This window comes from Podarcis liolepis (assembly GCF_965112155.1).
Source record: "Podarcis liolepis genome assembly, chromosome: 7".
NCBI classification, from domain to species: domain Eukaryota; kingdom Metazoa; phylum Chordata; class Lepidosauria; order Squamata; family Lacertidae; genus Podarcis; species Podarcis liolepis.
This window is the reverse complement of record NC_139561.1, coordinates 76,112,510-76,139,818: the sequence shown is the minus strand read 5'-3', so window position 1 is coordinate 76,139,818 and position 27,309 is coordinate 76,112,510. Positions and strand designations below refer to the sequence as shown.

General features: G+C 41.9%; 1 long non-coding RNA gene across 1 annotated transcript; it reads left to right on the top strand.

The window, feature by feature from the left end:
• The first annotated feature begins 420 nt into the window (after positions 1-420).
• Positions 421-8,073, top strand: LOC310712428. Its single transcript, XR_014528881.1, has 5 exons — positions 421-565; positions 3,689-3,805; positions 5,178-5,330; positions 6,399-6,554; positions 7,813-8,073. It is a non-coding gene; the product is annotated as an uncharacterized lncRNA (long non-coding RNA).
• Positions 8,074-27,309: the final 19,236 nt, after the last annotated feature.

Sequence of the window (27,309 nt, the reverse complement as noted above, 5' to 3'; positions counted from 1 at the left end):
GAGGTCCGGGGAAATAAGTGTAAGGAAGATATGTTATGGAAAATCAATGTGTTTCTTAACTGTTTTTATTTTGTATGTTTCTTTTTATTTTTCATTTTTACTGTTATACTTTAAAAACTTTAATAAATATCTTAAAAAAAATAAAAATAAAAATAGTGTAGGTGGAATTTGGGCTCAGGCATTGGCTGTATATCCATTTCAGTGCATCCATGTAATATAAAGCTAACACGAGTTACGAGTAAATTGAAAAATAATTATATAGAAAAAGAATTCTGAGAAGTGTCTTGCAACAGCTAATGGAACTCAAAGATGAATAAATCAGCCAATTTTGGAACAGAGCTTTGAATTTCTTGGCAAACACACAGTATCTACTCCCAGACCTCACTGAACCATTTATTCCCAAGAGTTGCCCACATCATGTCTATAGCCTTTAAATATCTCCATGTAAGACTCTACCAGCATCAGTTCTCTGCCTTGGTACATCTCTGCTCTGAGTCGCCAAATCTTTCAAGAATGCAGAAAGCACTTCTGAGCACCTGCCTCCTCTTGGCCCTGCTTTCTCCAGGTAAGTAGAAACCAGCAGAATTGGATTCTTTTAATCATCTTCCAATGACACTGAAAATATTTACTCCTGGGGATGGAAGGAGAGTGAGTAAAATATATGAGCATAATGGAGTGTAAGGACACCTGTGTTACAAGGAAAGTAGGAGAGAGTCAACTCAAAGGTTTAAGCACTTAAGCCATAACAGCCAAATATAGTCTATTCCAAACATGTATTTATGTGATGGAGGAATCTGATTAACCATAATATGGCTGCCCTGTTTAGGGAAGCTTTTAATGTTTGATGCATTACTGTATTTTAATATTGTGTTGGAAGCCACCCAGAGTGGCTGGGGAAACCCAGCCAGATGGGCAGGGTGTGTATGTATGTATGTATAAATAAATTATTATTATTATTATTATTATTATTATTATTATTATTATTATTATTATTATAGTATAAGTATATAAGGTCAATGCAGAGGTCAGGTCTGGAAAAGAGTAGTAATCTGAACTGAGTGCAAGCAGCTCTTGCGTTATTGGTTGGCCGCCTGGATACTGTACAAATAAGAACTGTTGATATTACTGATGGGAAAGGGTTTAGCTTCAAAAAAATGTTTTATTCAATACCACAGAGCATTTTAGTAAGCACTTTGCTACCAAATATCTTTAGGACAGGTTCATTCAGCTGCCCTCCCTTATTGTGATAGAACTTCATCAATTCTACTATGGTTTTCTGTGTTTGAATTTCATTGTGTCCATTTGACACTTCCAAGATGAGTTTAACCAAACAGGATACATAGGGATTTCATGAGTAGGTTTGTTCTATAGCTTGCTGATCTAAACTCCATTTATACCTAGGACTGCTTTTGCCAAAAATCTTGTTGTTGTGGTTGTTTAGCCGTTTAGTCGTGTCCAACTCTTCATGACCCCATGGACCAGAGCACGCCAGGCACTCCTGTCTTCCACTGCTTCCCGCAGTTTGGTCAAACTCATGCTGGTAGCTTCGAGAACACTGTCCAACCATCTCGTCCTCTGTCGTCCCCTTCTCCTTGTGCCCTCAATCTTTCCCAACATCAGGGTCTTTTCCAGGGAGTCTTCTCTTCTCATGAGGTGGCCAAAGTATTGGAGCCTCAGCTTCAGGATCTGTCCTCCCAGTGAGCACTCAGGGCTGATTTCCTTAAGAATGGAGAGGTTTGATGTTCTTGCAGTCCATGCCATGGTGAAGGGACTTGAATAACTCAGAGAAGCTATGAGCTATGCCGTGCAAGGCCACCCAAGATGGACAGGTCATAGTGGAGAGTTTTGACCAAACGTGATCCACCTGGAGCAGGAACCGGCAAGCCACTCTAGTATCCCTGCCAAGAAAACTCCATGGACAAAGACAACAGCCAAAATCTTAATCTTGCTTAATCTTTCTCTTAGAGTAATTTATAGATAGGTTTTCTTATTGACAGCATGTACTGAACACCTCCAAATAATTTTTGAGGCCCCATTGTGAAAGAGAGAAGAGCACAAAATTTACTTATTTATTTATTACTTATTAAATTTGTATACTGCCCTTCATTCAAAAATCACAGGACAGTTCACTACATAAAACAATCAACACACATCAAGATTCTGTTCCTAATTACTGGGATGGGAATGTTGCATTGGCACCCAGTCATTACTATCAAAGTGACAGCCTTCCGGTTTAAAACATATTTACCCGCTTGTTTGCCACCTCCTTAGGAAGAAGGACACTTTCTCCCACTTTAAAGTATTTTGGCTTGTTTGTAAAACAGCACTAGGGTGATCAACATGCATTTGCCTTCATAAATTTAATGTATAAATCTGAAATATATTTGATATACCGTATTTTTTGCCCTATAGAGCGCACCGGCCCATAGGGCGCACCTAGTTTTGGGGGGGGGGAATCAAGGAAAAAATATGACACCCTCCCCCCGCAGCTCTGGGAGGAGCTTACAGGCCGCAGGCAGCCTGTGCACTACTCCAAGACCTTCTCCCTGCTTTTGCAGGAGATGGCGGAATTCCCGCACCTCCTGCAAAAGCCCTCAGGAGCTGCGCGCGACTCCTGCGGGCTTTTTGACCAGGAGGGAGAAGGGACTGAAACGGCCAGTCAGTCCCTTGTCCCTCCTCGGGGAAAAGCCCCCAAGAGCGGCGCACTCTTTAAAGGGTGCGCGGCATCCTGCAGGCTTTTCTACGAGGTGGGGGAATTCGCCCACCTCGTAGAAAAGCCAGCAGAAGCCGCACAGCCTTTAAAGAGTGTGCGGCTTCTGCATGCTTTTGCGGGAGGTGGAGGAATTTCCCCATCTCCCGCAAAAGCCCACAGGAGGGAGAAGGGACTGACTCGGCCAGTCAGTCCCTTCTCCCTCCTTGGGGAAAAGCCCCCAAGAGCGGCGTGCTCTTTAGAAGAAGAAGAAGAAGAGTTTGGATTTGATATCCCGCCTTTCACTCCCCTTCAGGAGTCTCAAAGCGGCTAACATTCTCCTTTCCCTTCCTCCCCCACAACAAACACTCTGTGAGGTGAGTGGGGCTGAGAGACTTCACAGAAGTGTGACTGGCCCAAGGTCACCCAGCAGCTGCATGTGGAGGAGTGGAGACGCGAACCCGGTTTCCCAGATTACGTGACTACCGCTCTTAACCACTACACCACACTGGCTTTAAAGGCTGCGCGGATCCTGCGGGCTTTTCGACCCAGCTTGTGGGGCTGGCACTGGGGGGAAGCGCCAGCCTCCAAACTAGGTCGGAGAGTAGCGGGAAGGCATAGCATGCCTTCCCGCTGCCCCCCCGATCCTCTGGGGCTGGCGCTGGGGGGAAGTGCTGCTTTCCCCCACCGACAGCCTCAAAGAGCAGACTCTCCTGGCTTCAGCAAAAGCAACGTGAAGCCTCCGGAGCGCAGGCTTTGGAGGCTTCGTATTGCTATCACTGAAGCCAAGGAGCCTGCATTCGCCCCATAGGACGCACACACATTTCCCCTTCATTTTTGGAGGGGGAAAATTGCGTCCTATAGGGCGAAAAATACGGTACTTGCATGTGGGGTTCTCATGTTTTATATCGACTTACCTTCCATCTCCATCCGATGTACCATTAAGCTCATTACCATCTCAGGAAATCTCCTGCACCAACCTCTATCTCCTTTATACAGTGACATCTCTGGAATGTTCCGACTGTCGTAGTAGGGCAACTTCATGCGAAAACGATTGATCTACGCTCTGTTACTCTAATAAAATCTGTGTTTCTGGTGTTCTGGATAACAATATAGGTGAGATGAAACTTTTCAATTACTCTTGTTCACCCCATGTTCATGTGTAAATTAATATAATTTTTAAAATTATAACTTGCATTTAAATAGCAGTTTTTTCCCTAAAGAGCACAATGTGCTGTACATGGTTTCAGTACCAGTCGCAGTGCCACCCTCCCCTGTGTGAGGTGTGATTTAATGAACTCACACAGAAAATGATCTAGATTAAAAATGGCCGCAACTTTATTGATTACAGGTGTAGGTAGAATTTTGGCTCAAGCATTGGTTGTAAATCCATTCCAATCTCCTGCTGGAGGGCTGAAATCACTTCAGGGTCATGTCATGAAATATGGCCTCTCACAAGGCGCCAGTCTACCCAGATTGACTTGACTTGATAAGGGCATTGCTGGAAATGGAGACTTCCATCGAGACCCTTCTAATGGGGTACCCTGATTATGCTGTTGGTTCAGGACAGGGTGATTAGGTTCATCTATTGATTCAAGAACTTTGCATTATGTAGTTTCGCATTGAAGAGTAAAGAATTTACTGTATTTTTCGCTCTATAACACGCACCCGACCATAACACGCACATAGTTTTTAGAGGAGGAAAACAAGAAAAAAAATATTCTAAACGAAACAGTGGATGTATGATTTTTGTGGTTCATGCTGTGGCCACAGACATGTGATCTGACGGTGAGTTTGGGGTAGCCCAATGCAAAAATCCTGAGGATCCATGTGGATCCGTGCTTTGTAACCACGTTTTAAGTGGGGAGGGAAGGAAAAGCACTCAAGGGACAAGGAACATGCGTGGGGTGGGTGGAGAAGGATGCTGTTAATAATGCAGAGAGGAGAAGGCTCCTCTCCTCTCCCGCTTTGCTCCTTTAAAGCAAGCAGGTTCTGCTTCTCTCCCTCCTCCCCAGCTCGCTGAAAAACTTTGCTGCTATTTAGCCAGCTGAGTGGGGAGGAGAGAGGGACAGAGACCCTGCTTGCTTTAAAGGAGCCAACAGGACGGGAGCCGCTTACACTCGTGTAAGCGGCTCCCCTCCTCTCCCGCTTTGCTCCTTTAAAGCAAGCAGGGTCTCTGTCCCTCTCTCCTCCCCATTCAGCGGCTCTTCTCTCGCTTTTCTGTTTCAAAGAGAGCCATGGAGGAGGGAAGGAAGGGGAACCATGGATCCTCTGCTCACGACTGCAGCAGATCCCCCCGCCATCCGTAGGCATTTGCTCCATAACACGCACAGACATTTCCCCTTATTTTTTAGGAGGAAAAAAGTGAGTGTTATGGTGCAAAAAATACGGTAGTTAATGGGAAGCATCATTAAAAATAAATACATTTCGAGGGAATTAATCAGAATTCTCACAGATCTTGTGATTTGTTTCCTTTTGTTCTTTGCAGAATCAAAGTATAAAGTGGCAACTTTCCAGGGATGTAGTAAGTCCGAACGTTGCCACTCAGGTGATTACAGTTTAACTTCAGCCAATGGTAAATACCTCCAGATGAAGGTCTTCTGCTGCGGAACAGAGAAATGTAATAAGGAACCTCTCTATGGTGAGTATCTGCATCTCTGTAAGTTAATGGCTTATTAACCCGTCATATAACTTCCACCCAGTTACAGGCAAAGTAGCGCATCTTTGTCTTTCAGTCCATTCAGACACTAGGTGCAAGGGTCTGACAAGTATCTACAACTGATCCTTGAATCATTCAAGTTACAAGAAAGGAGATTCCACCTAAACTTCAGATATAACTTTCTGACATTAAGAGCTGCTTTACAGTGGAGTGGTCTCAATCAGGACAGTGTGGAATCACCTTATTGGAGGTTTTGAAGCAGATTGGATGGCCATCTGTTCTGGCCAGCTGGGTATCCTGCATTACAGGAGGTGGACTAGATGACCCTTAGGGTCCCTTCCAGCTCAACAGTTCCATGATTCTACAATGAATCTGCAATGGATGAAGTAGATGATCAGTCAAACTTCACACATGTAAGGGCTGGGGCTGGAGGCATGGATGTGGAAATTCTGGACATAGCTCTACCAAATTTGGGTTCTGGGTCTGCCGACTACTTGCTTGCACCCATAGACAGAGACGAGATTACTTCTAAGAGAATGCAGCTGACTGTAGCTTCAAATAGCTTGCTAGATCACCACATACAGTGGTACCTTGGGTTAAGAACTTAATTTGTTCTGGAGGTCCATTCTTAAGCTGAGGTACCACTTTAGTGAATGGGGCCTCCCGCTGCCGTCACGCCTCTGGAGCGCGATTTCTGTTCTCATCCTGAAGCAAAGTTCTTAACCCGAGGTACTATTTCTGGGTTAGCGGAGTCTGTAACCTGAGGTGTCTGGAACCTGAAGCGTCTGTAACCCGAGGTACCACTGTACAAAGTAAGAACTCCGGAAAAAAGAATGAAAATGAGCATACCTGACAAAAGGTGTAACCAAAATCATTATTTATAGACGCTCAGCAGATGTTACTGTTCTGCAAAGCTGATGGCAAATATAGAGTACAATATGGAGATAGCACTTCCAGCTTTGGTTAGAAATAAATGAAATAAAGTTAACAACAAAGAGAAGGGTGGATGAAGTGCATCCATATACTGACTGTAGGTTTTTACTTTGATAGTTCCACCTCGTGAGGATCTTTCCCCCAATGGTTTAGAGTGCCCAGCCTGCTTCGACCTCACCTATTTGCGATCAAATTTCAATTGTGAAAGTAAGAGGACTGTCAGCTGCCTTGGCAATGAGACCAAGTGCATTGACTATACTTCCCTGGCTTCATGTGAGTATTATTTCCAATCAGCCAAGAAAATCTGCTCCTCTGTCTCTTTGTCACTGCCAAAAAAGCAATGACTAATCTTTGTTTGCTTTTTATATGTGTTATGTGTATATAGCTTTGATTTCTTTCTCTGAGGAAAAGGAGGATGCTCTAGTCCTGTTTGTGTTCCAATCTACCCCCGCTAAAATTATGTAAGAACTAGAGGGGACAGACTCACTCATGGGCAGGGTTTTGCATTGTGTGGGGTGTTTACGAAGGTACAATAGGCTCCTCAAGAGATACAAGGGAGGGTGTAGGACCAGATAGCACTGTCCTGCCTTGCATTTCTGAAGTACAGAAAGCATTGGTTTAATGTGTAGAAATCATTTATAGTCTGGCTTCTAGTAGAAGGTTTTGGTAATTTCTACGTATTTCTAATACAAGGTAGTGCAAGCTTGGATTTTCCAGCTGACAAGTAAGTTTCTATTCTGTTTTGGGTTCCAATCTACACCTGTTATAATTAGGTAAGAACTAGAGGGGACAGACTCACTCAGGCACAGGGTTTTGCATTGTGCGGGGAACATAAACAAGTACAACAGGCTCCTTGCAGCACACCCTTTTCCTCAAATGTGCAAGGGGCATCAGGGCAGAGGGATACAAGGGAAGGTGCAGAACCAGCTGGCACATGACTGCTCCTCCGCACAGCAGTATGAACCATTGGGTGCTGGTCCAGGAGGACTGTGTCTTACCACACACCTTGGCCAAAAGTTTTTTTAAAAGGAGGCTGGGAGAAAGAAACATTCTGCCAGTGCACAACTATTCATTTTTCCTCAGAAATTAGTTGCATTGTGTTCTTGGATCCTGATGCCAGCACAGCTTCCTGTTGGTGCCACTCAGCTGATTGGCACTGGCAGAAACAAGGAGTTCAGCTATTGACTGTGACTGCAAGCCCTGCTTCTCAAGCAGCAATTCAGAGTGGCTTTCAAGGCTCCCGGTTGTTCTGCAGCAGCAGCAGATCTACCTGACACATATCATATGTGATGTGTTGTTGGTGTAAGGCAATTAGGTATAGCTTTGGTAAAAGCGACAAATGTAGCCACCTGCTGGGCTTCATTGGCTAACAGGTTAAGGTTCCTAAGGCATGCACTAGTGATAGTTTGCTGACAGATTAATCATACCATGTATTGGTTCCAAACACATTAAGCTTTTATAATCATGTTCTTCCCTATCCCCAAGGACCTAATAAAGAACTCATGCAAACCTTATGCTTTTTATTTCCCAGATTCAGTAATTAAGAAATTGAAACTCAAAGGCTGTGCAACTTAAGACGTCTGTGCCCTTAATGGAAAAAAGATTACACTTGGCCGTTTTAATCTGGATAAGATTGTAACCCAATGCTATGATGCCACAAAGCAGATTGAGCTCGAAGGGTAGGTAGGAGAGAGGAAAGATCTCCTTGTCAATTCACCGTTCATGGTACCAGCAGAATATATTAACAGCCTATGGTGAGAGGAGGGGCTCACGCCTCCTGGGTTTTCTTTTTCACTATTGGTGGAATTCATGATCAAAATAAACTCTTCTGACACATAGAATCTGTATTCTGTATCTGTCTGTTTTGTATATGCAGAATGTGTGGAATGATGAGAAAGGGTATTTGACGGGAAGTGTGAGAACTGACATAGTATTTTGTTCAAACCTACTTCCTTATAGGGACACGGGTGATGCTGTGTCTGTAATTTTGACAGATAGTACATGTCTTCCATATCTAACGTGGCATCAGGACCACATGAGCCTCAAGGCAATAGCTAGGAACAACTGCTTCAAATGGAGATGTGAGTTTCTCAGAAACCTCACATTTAACATGAGAATTCAAAGTTCATTCATGTTCTGCATTCCCAATGTTTTCCTTACAGTCAGAACGGCCATTCAGTATTGTCAGGGAACTGACATCAGAGCCAGAGGCGGAGGGAACGCTCCCAAGTGATGCTGGAGAAGGACCCAGCAGGGAGAGAGGCAGCTCATTAGCTGGGGAAGGAAATCAGCGCAACACCAGGGATAAAGGGGGGCAGATGGGGGAATCGGTGAGAGGGCTCCAGGACCCCTCGCCGGACACCAGCGGGGAGAGCACGGGTCCTCCGCTACCCACACCCTCCCTGCGCAGAAGACTTCCGCGCAGGGAGAGTAGGAGGAGACTTGGCGTCAAACAGCTTTTACGCTGGAAAAGGTTTAAGAAACGCCCACTGACGGATTCTGAAACAGCCACGAAGTGAAGGGCTGTCCAGACAGAAAGGTTTAACCAGGCAACCTAGCCAGGAGTGGAGGCAACTTACGCATGAGCAACCCCTATTATTATTACAAGTATGTCAGTGCAAGTATAAGGAAAGAAACAACTGGTGCATTCTTTGACATTTTATGGCCATTTACTTCATATCCTAGCTAAAAGCATCTAAGCAATGTGTTATCAGTAGAATGACAACAAATCTGGATACCGTCACCTTCTTGATTCTTTAGTTCAAGATGACCACACTCTGGATGGATGCTTCCATACAAAGCTGATGAAATAACGTAGGATAATTTTGCAGCAAATCTAAAAGAAGAACAAATGTTAGAAAAATATGAATACTTATGTGGTAGCTGGAGAGATTGCAGAAAAGGTGGCATACTTCAATTGTGTGCAGCTGTTTAGTGATTGTTATACGTTTATGAAAACCAATAAAATATACACTTAAAAAATGGCCCAGGTACCAGAGAATAAGGAAGGTTTCCAGACGATAGAGAAATAGAATACATTTAGATGAGGTTGTTATGTGTAAAGAGCAAGCTTAGTTCAATTGAAGACAACGTGGCTGGGGGCAAGCATATCAGATGACCCAAAGTATCTCCATTCTTTCCCAACAATGTGGTGCAATTGGAACAAGGAGGAATGAAACTGCAGAACCTGATTTCCTCAGCTCTTGGTAATCCCTTTCGAATCATTGCACAATATTCACTGAATATCACTTTGTCCCTGGGACCTGTCAATAACCCAGAACAATGTCTAGCTTTGCCACCTCAGCAGTGCTTTTCTCTGGGGCCTGGAAGATGATAAAAATATATATGCTCTTTTGAACCAAGTTAGACACCACATAAAACAAAAGCAAAGACAAAGGCAATGGCTCATGTTAAATATACCCTGTTTTCCAATAAAAACCCATCATCCTTAAAAAAGAGAATATCAATAAAATGAAAGACTTTCAGTAGCCCTGCTGCATGAAAACAATAATGTCTCGAAGGAGCACATTGTATGTTTCTATATCCATCGCATTAGGAGAATGAAAATGAGGCAAGACAAAAAAAAAGGGGGGGGGATTTCAGTAGGGCATCTTTATAAATGATAATTTAAGAACCATGAATTGCATAGGGGAAAACAAATCATATGTGGAAAATGTACTCTAAGATTTTTAATCCTGATGTGACTGCACAAGCCTGCCTTGCGAGGAGTAATGTAGGCCTTAAGTTGGCCTTATATCCACCTCCTGGAGGAACTGCAAACCAAAATAAATTTAATAAAGAAACTACAGGCAGTTGAAGATTTTATACAGCACTGCTAGGGAAGCATTTCCCCAGACCCCCAGGCTTGTAAGACAGCCACAAACTGTGGCTCCCAACAATGGAAGTAGAAGAACCAACTCCCTCCTTCCTGGGAGAGATTGGCTGTAAACCCAACAAAGGCACCTTGTCCCACTGTCCAGCATTCACCCGAAATATGCACGTGAGATCTAAAGTATGGGTTTTGAAGCAACTGTAACCCATTAGCAAACACTTTGCTCATGCAACCACTTTGCCTTTGAACACATCCCTGGCATATTCTACCCACTGTGCATAGAATACCTCAACTATCTCTAAATTCCAAACTGTGGCATTCAAACACACATATCGATTGATCTTCTAATTTCATTTTCAATCCTCTCCCACACATGCTTAAGTTGTGAGTCTTCGCCTTAAAACATTTATCAATATCTCTACATTCCAACCATGGAAGTTTGCTCTGTGGGGTTGGGTTCTGGTCAGGGCTGTCTTAAGCATATGTGGTGCCGGGATGCATAGATCCACCCAGCGCCCCTCCCTACGTTGCCCAAACCCAGGCGCGCAGGTGGGCAGAGCCGGCTGGCCGCCTCAGCGTCTCACTAGCTTGGTCGCCCCAAACTCGCAGCGCAGAGCCGCCCACAGAGAAATAGAGAAATATAACGCATATAGATGAGGTTGTTACTGAAGATGGGTAGAGAAGCAGGTGTAAAGAACAAGCTTGGTTCAATTCAAGACAACATGGTTAAAGGCAAGCAAATCAGATGACTCAAAGTATCTTCACTCTTTCCCAACAATGTGATACAATTGGAACAAGGAGGAATGAAACTGCAGAAGCTGATTTCCTCCGCTCTTGATGAACCATTTTACAATATTGACTGAATATCACTCCTGAAGGAACTGAAAACCAAATTTAATTTAATTCAGAAACTATATGCAGTTGAAGACTTTATATAGCTCTGGTAGAGAAGCATTCCCCCAGACACTCATGCTCGCAAGACAGCCACAGACTGTGGCTCCCCAACAACCGAGCTTTAATAACCACAGTCATCCCTATCCCTAAGGCCCAAATAAAGAACTCGTGCAAAGCTTATTCTTTTTATTACACAGATCGTTCTCAGAAATTTGAGACTCTCAAATTCAAAGGCTGCGCAGCTGAAGACTGGTGTGCCCTTAATGGAAGAAGCTTAGAATATGGTGAGCTGACACTCCATAGAATTAAAGCAAAATGCTGAGATATCCTCAAAGCATATCGACCTTGAAGGGTAGATACAAGACAGCAAAGCACTCCTTCTTGTTCACCATTTTATGGTAGTGGCAGAAGAAATTGGGAGCCTAGTGGTGAGAGGAGGAGCTCAGGCCTCATGGGTTTTCTTTTTCACAATTGGTGACATTCATCATGAAAACTAAATTTCTGGCAAATTGAGTCTGTATTCTTTATCTCTGTTTTATGTGTGCAGAATGTGCAGAATGATGATAAAGGGTATTTGAAGTAAAACATGAGATTTTGCATGTTATTTTGTTCAGCCCCACTTCCTTCTACTGCTAAAGTTAGATGGTACCAAGAGTTCAGCTGGCAGGCTCCACAGTGGGTGAGCGATGTCAGGTTCTGGCCTTACACCAGATCTGGGATATTTCTTTATGCATGTGTAGTTTTTACCACTAGCACATTTTCAATTCTGGGCAGTCATTAAGGTACAACTTGGGCTTGGATCCAGATTCATTTGGGACCCTTTTTTCATATTGGTGCAGCATCTACCATGGCTCACCTAGGTTTTTCCAAGTGGTGGGGCAGTGGCACTGCAGGCTAGTTTAAATTTACTGATGTCCCCTAGGGGAGGGAGAGATAGAGGGTCCTTATCTGTGTTCACAGCACGGTGTTTCGGGGCCAGTTGGAGAGCCACCCCTTACAACTTGGACACACAACTGGGATTGAGTCAGTTGACCTCAGTTGGGTGGTTGGGCCACAGAGGCATGTGTTTCAACTGGTTCCTCCCTTGGCTGACACCTGGGCAACAATGATCTGGGTCTGCTGAAAGTAAAGGCTCTGAGCCTGCAGGCCATATTGGATTTTCAAGTTATCTGGCAACAGTGGTTGGCAGTTACATGTGATTTATACAAAATATTGCCAAGAAGAGCTCAGTAGGTTTCTTGGGATCTCAGGTGAATAAACAGGGCAAGAAAAAAGTCAACAGGTAAGTTTGGCTCGCAGTTCAGAACCTGGCAGGTCAAGTAATCTTCCATAAAGGCATTGAGCTTGGTGGGGTTTAACTGTACAGGCCAGATGGAGTCCATTTGATGGATGTCAGCTATGACATCTTCCTCCCGACCTGTGGAGGGAGATGCAGGAGTACCTCTCATGGAAAGGGACTAAATGAGGAAACAGAGATTTCTTCCCTTTCAGTGGTGGTTTAGGTGCATGAAAAGAAATAGTTTGGTTTAGCCTGGTGAGACTCTTTAGGCACTTTTCAGGTGATGGATTGTTCCTGAGGCTTACTTCTTGGCTCACATCTCCCACCCCATTGTAACCCCCCTTGGTTGATTTTTATTTAAGGTCAAAACAAAAAGTGGCTCAGTTCAACCCCAGCTTATGGGTCTGCGCAATCAGTTTTACGAGTTGAAGCTTCCAGAGCATCCATGCAATACAAAGCCAAGATGGGTTAAGACTGCATTGTAAATTAGTTACATAGAAAATGACTTCTGAAAAGTGCCTGGCACTCAAAAAGGACTAATTTAGCCAATTTCGAAATGGAGCTTAGGATTTCACTATGTCCCTCAGTGTCTTCTTGGCAAACACACAGCCCCCACTCCCGGACTTCACTGAACCATTTGTTCCCAAGTGTTGCCCACAGAATGAATCCTTGGTCTATAAATATCTCGTTGTAAGACTTCACCTGCATCAGTTCTCTTTCCTGGTCCATCTCTGCTCTGAATCGCCTCATCTTTCGAAAATGATGAAATCACTTCTGAGCACATGCCTCCTCTTGGCCCTGCTTTCTTCAGGTAAGTAGGGACCAGCAGAATGGGAATCTTTTCATCTTTAGATGACACTGAAAAGACTTGCTCCTTGGGAGGGAAGGACAGTGAGGAAAGGAGATCAGCATAATAGAGAACAAATATTGCTGGGTTACCAAGGAGAAGTAGGGGAGGGTCAACTCAAGAATTTAAGCACTTAAGCCTTGACAGCCAAGTATATGTTCCAAACATGTATTTATGCAATGGAGGAATCTGATTAACCACACTCAGGCCCAATAAGTGAAAGCTACAGTTTCTGGGATACTTGGCCTTGCTATGGACCTCGGTTGGTGGCCGCTGAAGGGCCTGGTAGGAATTTTTCCACTTAGCAAATTGGCATGGGTCATTTGGTTTTCGCCTACCTTGTAGCAATTGTCACAACTTGGTAAGGTTTGGCGGTTAGGCATTGGTTGATCTTATGATGGGGGAGGGGAGATGTGGCCACCACCTGCCCCTTCAAGCTTAAGGGTATTCCGTTAAAGGAATCTGGTGTGGATCTTGCCCGAAGTCCGGGGTTGGGCTAGGGCCATGACACAACCCTCTCGGGAAACCAGGGGGAGCTTGAGTTGGTTTGCATCGACGGGGCTCCCCCTACCAGTAGTTGACCCTTACTGGACTCCCTGCATGATGGGCAGGAGTCAGATATAGTCGGGTCAGTTCCAATGCCTAAGCCAATGCCGCTCACATTCTGTAACCAATAAAGTTGTGGCTTAAATTTGCCCAATAACATTAACCTAATATCTGTGTCCTTGTGTCTTATTCATCAACAAGGGGATGGTCTCAGGGTCCCGACACGCAATGGAGGAATCTGATTAATCACACTCAGGCCTAATAAGTGAAAGCTACAGTTTCTGGGATACTTGGGTATAGCAAATCTATCTAGATTATACCACTATTAATTAATAAATTATTCATCTCTAAATTGCTTCTACATCATTTACTAAAAACAAATGAACAAATCTGCATTTTTATTAAAATCCAGAATGATTAAGATATACACCATAGTTAAAATATGCAATAAAAACACTTTAAAATATAAACCACCGTGATTAAAATGTTCAATTCAACAATTCCCATTAAACAGCTCAGCAGTTATGCTCCACCAGCTTAGTAGGCACCCAACACCTTACATTCAACTAGGAATTTAACTCTGATGAACTTTCACTCTTTCCCCCAAAGCAGTCGCAGAAGTGTAGCAGCTTGGTGGTGCAGAGAACTGTGGGTGAGAGATCCACTTCCCCCCAGTTGCTTTTGACATTTGACATACTTGCATGCAAGGTTTCCCCATTACCATCTCATTACCATTTCAAGAAATCTCCTTCACCCACCTCTATCTCCTTTCTGCAGTGACATCTCTGATATGTTCCTCCTGTCATAAGAACGAAACCTCGTGTAAAGGGAATGAAAAAGCTACCTGTAATTCTAGTGAAACCTGTGCCTCTATGGTTCTGCATAACAATATAGGTGAGCTGAATCTTTTCGTTTGCTCTTTGTCATCCCAAGGAATGACTTTTGTGTGTAAATTAACACTATTTATTCTTCATGAATTGTATTTATATCCCATCTTCTCTCCATGGAGCTCAAGGTGGTGTACATGGTTCTTACCCTTTGCATGTAACCTTGTGAGTGAAAGTGTCCAAGGTCACTGAGTGAGCTTCATGGCTGAGTGGAGAGTTGAACCCTGGCAGCCTAGGTTCTAATCCATCACACAGCAGCTATCCTCTGTCTCATAAATTTATTCCAGTGTGGTGTAGTGGTTGAGAGCTATAGACTCATAATCTGGGGAACCGGGTTTGCGTCTCCGCTCCTCCACATGCAGCTGCTGGGTGACCTTGGGCCAGTCACACTTCTTTGAAGTCTCTCACCTCACTCACCTCACAGAGTGTTTGTTGTGGGGGAGGAAGGGAAAGGAGAATGTGAGCCGCTTTGAGACTCCTTCGGGTAGTGATAAAGCGGGATATCAGATCCAAATCCAAACTCTTCTTATCCCATCGTTGCTTCTCTCTTTGCATCACATGAAGGTTTCAGCATAAAGATCCTGGCATGCATGAGCTATGCTATGGCTCTCTAGAAGTTGATGGACTACCACTCCCATCCACCCATCCACCTCAGCCAGCATGACCAATGGATCGAGATGATGGAAACTGTAGTTCAGAAAATAATTGAGGGCTACAGCATAGCCACCCCTGCTTTAACCAGAAAGAGTGAGCTCTAGTTTGATTGTGGTGAGCTTTCCATCATAAGGCAAGGTATTCAGTTAAATAAATAAATTAAATAAATTATTAGAAATTCAATGCAGGCATCATTTGGGGCAGCTGGAGTTTCCCTGTTTCCCTGCTGCTACCCCTGCTGGTCCAGATTAGATTTTACAAAGAAAGAAAGAAAATTGTCCTGAAAGGCTATTTTTCCTTCTTGCATTATTCCAACTAACATCCTGAGGAAGACAATGTGTGCCGTGATGTCGTTCTGCCCAGAAATCCAGGTCCCCTTCAGTTTCTTGCAATGGTTGCGAAACTCAGAGTGCAATGACACTTTTATCCTGCTCTGGTTTGCCAGAAAGCAGCTTAGTCATGCTGGCCACATGACCTGGAAGCTGTACGCCGGCTCCCTCAGCCAGTAAAGCGAGATGAGCGCCACAACCCCAGAGTCGTCCGTGCCTGGACCTAACAGTCAGGGGTCCCTTTACCTTTATGCACTGATTTTAGAACACAAGGAAGGACTATATGGCCTCAGCTTCACAATGGCCCCTGGCATGTTGGCTATCTCTCAGTTTCAGCTTCCAGTTATCTCACTGCCTGCAGGCCCTGGAATAATGACCTGAGATAACAGATTGTGGTAAAAAAGTTAGACATCATTTGTCACAATTGGTGAGTCTTCAGCAGTAACAAAGTATGCAAAGGCTGACTGGTGACAACTGTGCATAATGTGAGGGCAGTTTTTGGCATGCATGGGTGATTTCCCTGGGCACAAAATTGTTGGGCTGCAAAATTTCAACACCCAGTGCTGCCTCAATACAGCTATGTGCTTCCGTTGCTTGGCTCCAATGAAAACGGCTTTTCTATGTAAACCAGGAAGTGACCTTTGCAGATTGTGGAATGACTTATCTCTGTGGCTGCAATCTCCTGGGTGATGTAGACACTGTTAGACATTCCCTCTGTATGGCCCCAGGTGATGGCAACCCACGATATGCCACTGAGTCAGGGAAACCTTCCTCCATCATCAGAACGTTGCAAATTCACTCTCATCTGATAAATGAGGTGCCCTTTCCATCTGCTACGTCTTTCAACTAGAGCCTTCCAGACAGACAGATATATTACAGTCTCTGATGGGGGGGGGGTTAATCTGTCTCTCACCTTTTCATTTTTTCCAAATTACATTGAATCCTATTCAGTAGATAAATAAATAACTCATAAAATGTGCCAGCATTTAAGAGCAATTTTCTCCTAGTACAACATTCTCCTGCAGTTTTGACTAATATAAAGGTATTTGCAAACCATTTCTCTTAATACATTTTTTTAACTACTATAGCTGGATTGCACTCAACTAAGTCTGACACAGAGAAAGCAACTGAAATTAATGACCCTAAGTTAGCTACACTCATTAATCGCTGTGGGTCTATTGTGAGTTGGACTAGCATTGAATGCCACCTGTTTCTATGCACATATTCTTTAATATTTGCATCTTTGTCTGCACAGTTTGGTTGGAGAACTGCTTAGCGATATCAGAGAATAGTGGAATTTGAAGGAAAATTGTGCTTTGGTTTATCTATTGGTTCAAGAACTTTGAATTGCTTACTTTCTCACTGAAGGGTACATACATAATTTACTTAATGGGAAATATCATTAAAAATAAATACATTTGGTAGGAATTAACCAGAATCTTTGCAGATCTTGTGATTTATTTCCTTTTGTTCTTTACAGATCCAACGCGTACAATGGCAACTGTCCGGGGTTGTGTTCTTTCTAAAGGTTGCCACACAGGAGATTTCAGTATCAGTTCAGCCTATGGGAAATTCCTCCAGATGAAGGTCTTTTGCTGCCATACCGAACAGTGCAATGAGGAACCTGTCCACAGTAAGTATATTTATCTCTGAAGTTTAAAGGCTTATAAAGCCATTACACAAAGTGCCACCTAGTTACAGGTAAAGTGTAGCATTTCTGTTATTCGGTCCATTAAGACACTGGGTTCAATTGTTCTAAGGAGTATCTATAGTTTATCCTTAGATCTGGGATATATAGAGTAGATGATGTCCTTTTGGGAAGCAGAATACTTTTGTCCTCCTTACTTACACCGGTCAAATTTCTAACTGGGTGGGGAGGGGGGTAGGCTGGAGTAAATGAAATAGAAAGAAATATGGAAACTGTTGGCTTAGTTCTGCCCAATTTGGGTTCTGGGCCTGCCCACTCCTTGCTTGCATTGAGAGAGAGGGGGGGAGGGGAGGGGATTACCTCCAGGAGAATTCAGCTATCTGTACGCTCACATATGGAGTTTTAGAAACAGAGAGTAGATCGCTTGCCTGATGCCTTTACACCAAGTGAGAACTTCAGAAAACCCACAGAGAAAGAAAATGCGTGACAGAAAGTGAAACACAAAAACTTTATTTAGAGCAAGCACAGCAGACATGTCTGATCTGCCAAGTTGATGACAATTGTAGGACACAATGGGGACATTCCAAGTCCAGCTATGGTCAGACATTACTAGAAGGTGTGAAAACTACTGAAGTAAAGTTAAGAGAGAGAGGAGGGAATGTATTGCATTCATAGGCCGACACTGCATTTATACTTTGGTAGTTCCGACACGTGAGGATCTTTCTCCCAATGGTCGACAGTGCCCAGCCTGCTTCCGTCGTACCTATTTTAAAGGGAAACTTAATTGCAAAACTCGGGGGAATGTCAGCTGCCTTGCCAATGAGACCAAGTGTATTGACTTCTATAGTCAAGCTGGAGGTGAGTAATATTGCCATTCAGCCAGAAAATTGACTCTCTGTCCCTTTCTCACTGCCAGAAAAGCAATGACTGATCTTTCTTTCCTTTTTATATATGTTATATGTGTATAGTTTTGATTTTTTTTCTCCCGGGGAAAGGAGGGTGCTCTAGTCAGATTTTGGATTCCAAACTATCCCCCATATGATTTGCATAAGGACTAGAGGGGGCAGACTCACTCACGTGCAGGGTTTTAACATTGCATGGAGAGCCTACAAATGTACAGGGGGCTCCTTGCAGCACACCTTTGTCCTCTAATGCACAAGGGGCAGCAAAGGTGAGGGATACAAGGGAGGGTGGAGGACTGGTCAGCATAGCTGTCAACCGTCCCTTATTTGGCGGGAAAGTCCCTTATCCCAGTGCTGTGTCCCGCTGCTGTCCCTTATTGATGATGCCCCTTAAATTTCCCAGGTTTCAAAGGAAGCAGCTCCTCTCCCTCCCTCCCTGCCAGCCAGGGAGGAAGGAGGCTACAACTATGTTGCTTGGCTGCGTTGCTCACCCAATAAGGAGTCTAAGAACAACTGGGCGGTGGAGCTTGCATGCCTTGTGCCGATCAAATCGGCTGTGTTGCCTGGGGACTCGCCTTTGCTCAGTGCTTCCTAGCGGAGAGGTGATGGTGGTTTTCCTTGCTGCATCCCCTTTGCCGGGTTGCTGCGCTGTGGGAACCACCGCTTAAGGCTTTGTTTGGCTGCTGGCTGGGCTTTCTGCCTTTGGCTTGGAGGGGCTCAGAAGTTGAACATACCTGTGTTTGGAAAATCCCTTATTTTGGCTGCTGATCCCTTATTTTCGAGGCTGCTCGTCCCTTATTTTCAAATCTGTAAGTTGACAGCTATGCTGGTCAGCACATCATTTCCTCAGAAATATGTTGCATTGAGTTCTGGATCCTGATGCCAGCACAGCTTCCTATGTGACATGTGGGTGATTGACACAGGGAGCAGATTTTGCTTTCAACAAGTTCAGCCTATTGACTGTGACTCCAAGCCCTGCTCCTCAAGCCACAATTCAGGGTGGTTATCACAGCTACCAACTGTTCTGCTGCAGCAGCAGATTGACCTGACACATATTATATGTAATATGTAAGGCAAGTGGGTGTAGCTTTGGTAAAATAGTCAAATTTGGCCACCTGCTGGATTTAATTTGGTACACAGGGTAAGGTTCCAAAGGCATGCGCTCATGATATCTGACTGCCAGAAAAATAATACAATTTGTTGGTTCTAAGAACACTGAGCTTTCATACCAATACCATCATGCAAACTCATTCAAACCTTATGCCTTTTATTTCCCAGATTTTACTGATTATTGGGAACTGAGAATAAAAGGCTGTGCAACTGAAGACGTTTGTGCCCTTAATGGAAAAGGTGTTGGCTTTCGAGAATTTCCATTATTTCAGATTAAAACCAAATGCTACGATGCTGAGGAATCCTAAAAGTAGCACCAGAAGAAATTGGGAGCCTAGTGGTGAAAGGAAGAGCTCAGGCCTCATGGTGAAATTCACCATGAAAAATAAACTCTTCTGGCACATGTAATCTGTCTTCTTTTTCTGTTTTTATTTTTTATTTTGACAAAGTACTAATCATAAATAAATAAGAATAAAAATGTGCACCCCACCACTGAGACCATTCCATTGTAGCTATCCAACGTCCCAAAATTTCAAAACCTCTTGCAATGGTTTGACCCCTTTCCATTTTAACAGTACAAATTCTACAAACACCTTCCGTATCTCCTCAGAATCATTTCTCCTGCGTATTCCCCATCTTACCTTAACAACACATGCTAATTTATCATTAATAGCTACGGTATATCCCACAACTCTTCATGTCATTTTCCCACTTTATATTCTGCTTGCCCCTTCCTAGGGTATCATAATTCGTGCAACTGTCAATAAATTTGTGAGCAAGTCCTTCATAGCCAGTGAACCTTCCACCCCATGGTAAACTTGAGAATAATGCTACCTCTGGGCTTTCAGTCAGCTTTAACCCAGTAATTAAACACGCTTTGCCAGAAAATTTGTGCATATTTACACCCCCACCACATGTGAACATAATTCCCAGTTTCCTGTCATCCCCTCCAACATAGCACTGAATATTCGTTGCTTATTTGAATTAATCTGACTGGTGTGAAATACCATATCCAAACTAGTTCATAATAATTTTCTTTTATTCTTATAGACAACAGTTTCAGTGTATGATTCTCCCATATTCCCCCTCAGCTTTGACTATTTTGGATCCTTACCCCACATCTCTTTTTATTGATCTTGATCTTCCATTTCTACTAATATTTTATAAATTTCACAGGTTTCCCCCTTTATAGCTGTATTTTCTTCTTTATCTCCCGTTTTTATAATCATTTTTTTAAAAAATTGTATATTCTTTGCAGTTCTTGCTTTCCCTTAAGCATTTCTTTGTCCATTGCTGCAGTTGTATACAGTCAAACCAAGCTATTTTACTTCCTGTTAGAGCTTCTCATTTTCTCCCCCCCAATCCTTTATTTCAAGTATTTTCTTCCCTTTCCCTTCTTTTCCAATTTCCTTTTTTAAATTTACTGGGAAGTCTTCTATCATCACAACTGGAGTTAGCGGGGAATTTGCTGGGATCAATTTTCCTTTATATTTCACTAACTTCTCCCTCATTTCCTGTGTACCAGTCTCTAACCATTCTAACTCTCCTGGTTCTGTTATCCAATCTACAATATATCTTAACTGATTTGCTATATAATATAACTTTGTGTTGGGGAGACCCAGCCCACCTGTTTTCTGGGGTTTATACCATCTTATTTTATTAATTTGAGGTTTCCTATCCCCATTACAAAATTTATTGATCATTCTTTTCCAACCCTTTATCTTTGTCTCCAATATCTTAATCTTCTAAATAAAAAAATATATTCTAGACAAGATTTTCATTTTAATTATCGTTATTCTTCCAAACCATGAAAGCTTAATTTTATTATATTCCTCCAGCTTTTCCTTAATTTCCCTCTTTAATTTGTTAAAATTCTCTTGTTCTAAATTTTTGAATTTTCTTGTTATATTTATTCCCAAGTACTTTATTGCATTTCTTAATTTTATATCTATTTTTATTTCCTTCAAAAAAATCATTTTTCATCATCATAGTTGAATATCATAATCTCTGATCTGGACCAATTAATTTGCAACCCTGTTATTTCCCCCCCCCCAAAAAAAAAAAATTGGACATGATCTATGAGGAACTATATGAATGCTAAAACTCACATTCCTAAAGAAACCTGAAGCAATTCCTATTAGGCATTCTAACGATAAGCATCCCAAATAATAAAAAGAATGTTTCTCTATGTGACAACAGTGGCCAGAGTGCTAATTGCAAAATATTGGAAAAGTGAGTTAATACCAACAAAAGATGAGTGGCAATTAAAGTTGTGCGAGTACCTCGAACTAGCCAAAATGACAGAACTAGTAAGAAACCACTCAGATGAAAAGGTAAAAAAAAAAAAAAGGATTGCTTCAAAAACTACCTGATAAAATATGGTTCCAAAAATAATACTTGGTTGTGCTTAGATTAATTTCACAGATATACAGGAAAAACTGAGATTAATAAATGAATTTAGAACACTTACTACTTAAGGAAAGTATTGAAACCGCAAAGAGATAGAGGGAAGTCAACTAACATAGAAGGAATTTAAAATAGTTTTCCGGAACAGAAAGGTGACTGCAAAGAAAGAAAAGGAGTAATTTCTTTCTGGGAACTTGGCGTATAGATAAATCAAATCACTGTTTGTATCCTTTGAATAATTTGGTATACTTGTTTATCCCCACCCCCAGATGTAATGTTTAGTGTATGCTATCATTGTATTTTTTTAAAAAAAGAAAAATGCAATAAAATAAATAAAATAAAATAAGCAGCCTTATAAATCTTAAACTTTAAATAGATCAAAATGTCAACATTCACACAAGAACTTGACAACCTAGCTTTTCACCAAAAGCCAGTAATACAAATTTGGTCAAATTAAATTCTTAATGGATCCTGTTTCCTGCATTAAACAGACATATCTGCAACCCAGGTAAAGAAAATTGGGAGCTAGATGCCTCCTTATACAGGAGATTGGGGTACAGACCTCTTTTCAAATGATTCTCAAATATCATTTTGATATCACTTTGATATCACTTTGTTTGTTTTTTTATAAAATTTTTATTGGTTTTACAAAATTTTAAAAAGACAAACAAACACTAAAAGAGACAAACAAACACGCATAGTTTCAAACATATTTTCATGTAAACCTCTTTTCTTGGACTTCCCCATATCCCCCCTCTCTGCATCCCAATGTCCATACTTCAACTAGCAACTCCCAATTGTTGCTTTCAAATCTCTGTCATCTTAGTCCTTTTTTTTTATATTCTAACCTTATATCCCTGTACCCCTTTGTTTCTGAAAACCACAACATTTTTAACATTCATTAAGTTTATAGTGGTCCTTAAGGTAACTTTTAAATTTTCTCCAGTCTTCTTCCACCGTCTCTTTTCGTTGATCACGGATTCTGCCTGTCATCTCGGCCAATGTCATATAGTCCATCACTTTCATCTGCCATTCTTCCAGAGTGGGTAAATCTTGTGTCTTCCAGTACTTTGCGATAAGTATTCTTGCTGCTGTTGTAGCATACATAAAGAAAGTTCTATCCTTCTTTGTCACCAATTGGCCGACAATGCCCAAAAGGAAGGCCTCTGGCTTTTTAGGGAAGGTACATTTAAGTACCTTTTTCATTTCATTATAGATCATTTCCCAGAAGGCCTTAATCTTCGGGCATGTCCACCAAAGGTGATAAAAGGTACCTTCAGTCTCTTTACACTTCCAACATTTATTATCAGGCAAATGATAGATTTTTGCCAGCTTGACTGGGGTCATGTACCACCTGTATACCATTTTCATAATGTTTTCCTTTAAGGCATTGCATGCCGTAAATTTAATACCGGTGTTCCATAACCACTCCCAGTCAGCTGACATAATGTTATGTCCAACATCCTGAGCCCACTTAATCATAGCCGATTTAACTGTTTCTTCCTGTGTGTTCCATTTCAACAGCAAGTTGTACATTCTAGATAAGTTCTTAGTATTGGGTTCTAACAGTTCGGTTTCTAATTTTGATTTTTCCACCTGGAAGCCAATTTTCCTGTCCTGTTTAAAAAATTCCATTATTTGGCGATATTGGAACCAATTTTCTACTTTATGCTTCAATTTCTCCTGACTTTGTAGTTTGAACTTATCTCCATCCTGTTCTAAGATTTCCCAATACTTCGGCCATCCGACCTCCATATTGAGTTTCTTCACTGCTTTAGCCTCCACTGGTGACACCCATCTAGGGGTTTTATTTTCCAATAGATCTTTGTATCTTATCCAAACATTAATCAATGCTTTCCTGACAATGTGGTTTTTAAAGGCACTATTGACTTTGTCATACCAAAGATATGCATGCCAACCAAAGGCATTATTGAAACCTTCCAGATCCAAAATGTCCGTGTTCTCGAGGAGCATCCATTCTTTCAGCCAGCAAAAAGCTGCAGCCTCATAGTACAATTTTAGGTCCGGCAGGGCAAAACCCCCTCTTTCTTTAGCATCTGTCAATATCTTAAATTTAATTCGGGGCTTTTTGCCCTGCCAGACAAATTTCGAAATGTCTTTGTGCCACCTCTTAAAACATTCCATCTTGTCGAGAATCTGCAAGGTCTGAAACAAAAATAACATTCTAGGCAATACATTCATTTTAATTACTGCAATTCGGCCTAACATTGACAATTTCAAATTTGACCATATTTCTAGATCTTTTTTAATTTCTGACCAACATTTTTCATAGTTATCCTTATACAAATTCACATTCTTAGATGTTAAGTAAACCCCTAGGTATTTCACCTTCTTTACCACAGTCAAACCTGTTTCCTCTTGAAATTTCTCCTTTTCCATATCTGTTAAGTTTTTCCCTAAAACTTTAGTTTTTTGCTTGTTCAACTTAAATCCAGCTACCTGGCCAAACTGTTGTATTATTTCTAAAACCCTTTTCGTACTAGTGTTTGGCTCTTGCAAAGTCAATACTAAGTCATCTGCAAACGCTCTTAACTTATAATGTTTAGCTCCGACCTGCACACCTTTGACCTGCTGGTCATTTCTTATCATGTTCAGCAACACCTCCAGAACTGAAATGAAAAGTAATGGGGAAATCGGGCACCCCTGTCTTGTTCCTTTTTCTATCTTAAGTTCCTCAGTCACAACATTGTTTACAATCAGCTTAGCTTTTTGTTCAGAATATATTGCAGCCATACCATTCTCAAAACCCTGGCCTACCCCCATCCCATGAAGATTCTTCCTCATAAAACTCCAAGAAATATTGTCAAAGGCTTTCTCCGCATCCACAAAAATCAATACTGCTTTAGTGTTTATATTCACCTCTAGCTTTTCCAGAATGTCTATTACATTCCTTACATTGTCTGCCAGGTGTCTTTTAGGGAGAAAGCCTGCTTGGTCCTTATGAATCTTCTCCATCAAAACTCTTTTAAATCTTTTTGCCAAAATGTCTGCAAAAATTTTGTAATCCACATTAAGGAGTGATATTGGGCGGTAGTTCTTGAGTTGGGTCTTTTCAGTCTCTGACTTTGGTATGAGTGAAATATATGCCTCTTTCCACGATTCAGGCGCCCTTTTTCCCTCAAGAATCTCATTACACACTTCTCTTAATGGTTGAGTCAACCATTCCTTCAGCGATTTGTAGTATCTAGAAGTCAGTCCATCTGGTCCCGGAGATTTGCCCAATTGCATATTCTGAATGGCAGCCTCTATCTCTTGTTCTGAGATTCTCTGGTTCAAATCCATCTTGCTTTGATGAGAGATTTTTTGTAATCCATATTTTCCAAGGAATTTATCTATATCTTCTTCATTTTGCGGGCCTTGAGTGTAGAGTTTTTTGAAGTAACTTAGAAAGCAGTTTCTAATTTCATTAGGTTTAGATATATTCTTTCCATCCACCTCTAGGCTTGTAACTGTATTTAGTTTCTGCCTTTTCTTCAGTTGCCATGCCAGAAGTTTGCCACATTTATTTGCTGATTCAAAGGTCTTTTGCTTCATTTGCTTTATCTTCCATTCAATCTCTTGGTTCATCAATTCCATATATTGTGTTTGATATAGTTTGATTTCTCTTAGAATGTCCTGAGATTTTGGTTTTGTTCTTAATTTTCTCTCTCCTTCCTTTATCATTTCCAAAATCTTCTCTTTTTTCTCATTTTGTTTTTTCCTCTTTATTGAATTTTGTTGAATCAAAAATCCTCTCATAACCGCTTTACTTGCGTCCCAGATCACTCTTTTCTCCACGTCGGTCCTCAAATTTATTTCAAAATAATCTTTTAGGGTCTTTTGGGCCTTCGTGAGAATCTCCTTGTCTCGAAAGAGGGTGTCATTCATTCTCCATCTAAATTGACCAGTTATTGTGAGTTTCATCTCCATCTTCACGGCGTTATGGTCGGAGCAAGTTTTTGAGCAGATTTCCACTTTCTTAATCTTTGGAGCCATTCCACTAGTAACCCAGATTTGATCGATTCTGGTCCAGGTCATCATTGCTTGGGAGAAGAAAGTTCCCTCTCTCTCCAGAGGGTTCCTTGTTCTCCATATATCTATCAAGTCCATATTTTCTGTCATTTCGAAAAAAGTCTTAGGGAGTCTCCCTTCCTTGCTAACTGTTAGTCTTTGTGCCTTGTCCATGTTGGTGGAGACCACGCCATTCATGTCTCCCATGATGATCATATTGTAATCCAAATAGTCAGTGAGGGTTTCATGGAGTCTCTTAAAGAAGTCAGATTTGCCTTCATTTGGTGCATAGATTCCAACCACTAGAAATTTTTCTCCTTGTATTTGTATCTCCACTGCCAGATATCTCCCTTGTTCGTCCTTGAATATCATTTTTGGAGCCCATTTTTCCTTGACATATATTACAACTCCTCTCTTCTTAACTTTGTCTGATGAGATAAATTCTTGTCCTAGCCTTTTATTTATAAGTAGTCTCCTATGGGCTCTGGTTATGTGAGTTTCTTGTAGGCATATCAAATCCAAATGTTCTCTATTCAATATGTGAAATACTTGTCTTCTCTTCAAAGGCCCATTGAGCCCATTACAATTCCAACTAAGGAATTGCAACGCCATCTTGCTATTTTCCTAGGGCTCCTCCAACAGCTCCAAGTTGTTGCTCTTCTTCTGATGGTGGTGGATTTTGTCCAATCGAGAGATTCAGGATATCCAATGCTCTCCTCTGTTCTGCAAGTACATCCACAGTCCCCTTCTGTAGGTCCTCCTGGTATCTTGCCAAAAATTTGTCTTTGTCTTGAATTGTCTTTATTTTCACCTTCCTTAACTTGTAGTCGAATGACAGTCCTTGTGGGAATTCCCACCTGAAGCGGATAGAATTTTTCTTTAACAAAAGAGCTAAGTCCTTGTAGAAATTTCTTAAGTCCAAAATGTATTTTGGGATGTCTTTAAAGATCTGTGCAGCTGAATTTCCAATTTGCAAGGCCTTTTCAAAGTGTAGTCTTAGTATTTTGTCTCTTTCCTCCTTAGATCTGAGTGTAATCAAACAGTCTCTCGGGGTCTTTCTGTCTTGCTTTTTACCCAATCTAAAGGCAGTCGTGATTTTGAATTCGTCTTCCTCAAGGTCCCAGCAATCCGCAAACTCCCGTGTCAGATATTCCACAAGGTTGTCTCTTTCATTCTCCGGAATCAGTCTTAATTTTAAGTTCCTCTCTTTCCTCTGTAACTCCCACAAGGCCAAAGTTGCATCATGCTCATAGACCTTCTTGGCGATCGGCTCTAATTTCTCCTGTGTCTCTCCCACCGTGGCCTTGGCGTCTTCCGCAATTTGGCGCGTAGTGGCATTTTCCTCGACCAATTTATTTATAGATTCTGTATTCTGGTTTAATCTTGCTGAAATTTCTGTTAATTTTAGTGTGTTCTCTGTAGTCTGTTTTGTCAAAGACTCCAGAGTTTGGTTTATCTTGAGCAGAGCATCTGTCACAGCTTCCATAGAGACGGCTGCTCCTTTATCTTGTCCTGTTGTTCCTGCTGATCCGGCTGTTGCGCCTGAAATTGAACCTCTTTTCTTTACCTGTTGCTGCTGCAGCTGTTGTTGTTGATGTTGCTTGGTCTTGGCTCTTGTGACTATCTCTTCTTGTGAGCCACTCATGTCAAGGTCAATTCCCACGGGATTTATTCTCCCTTGGA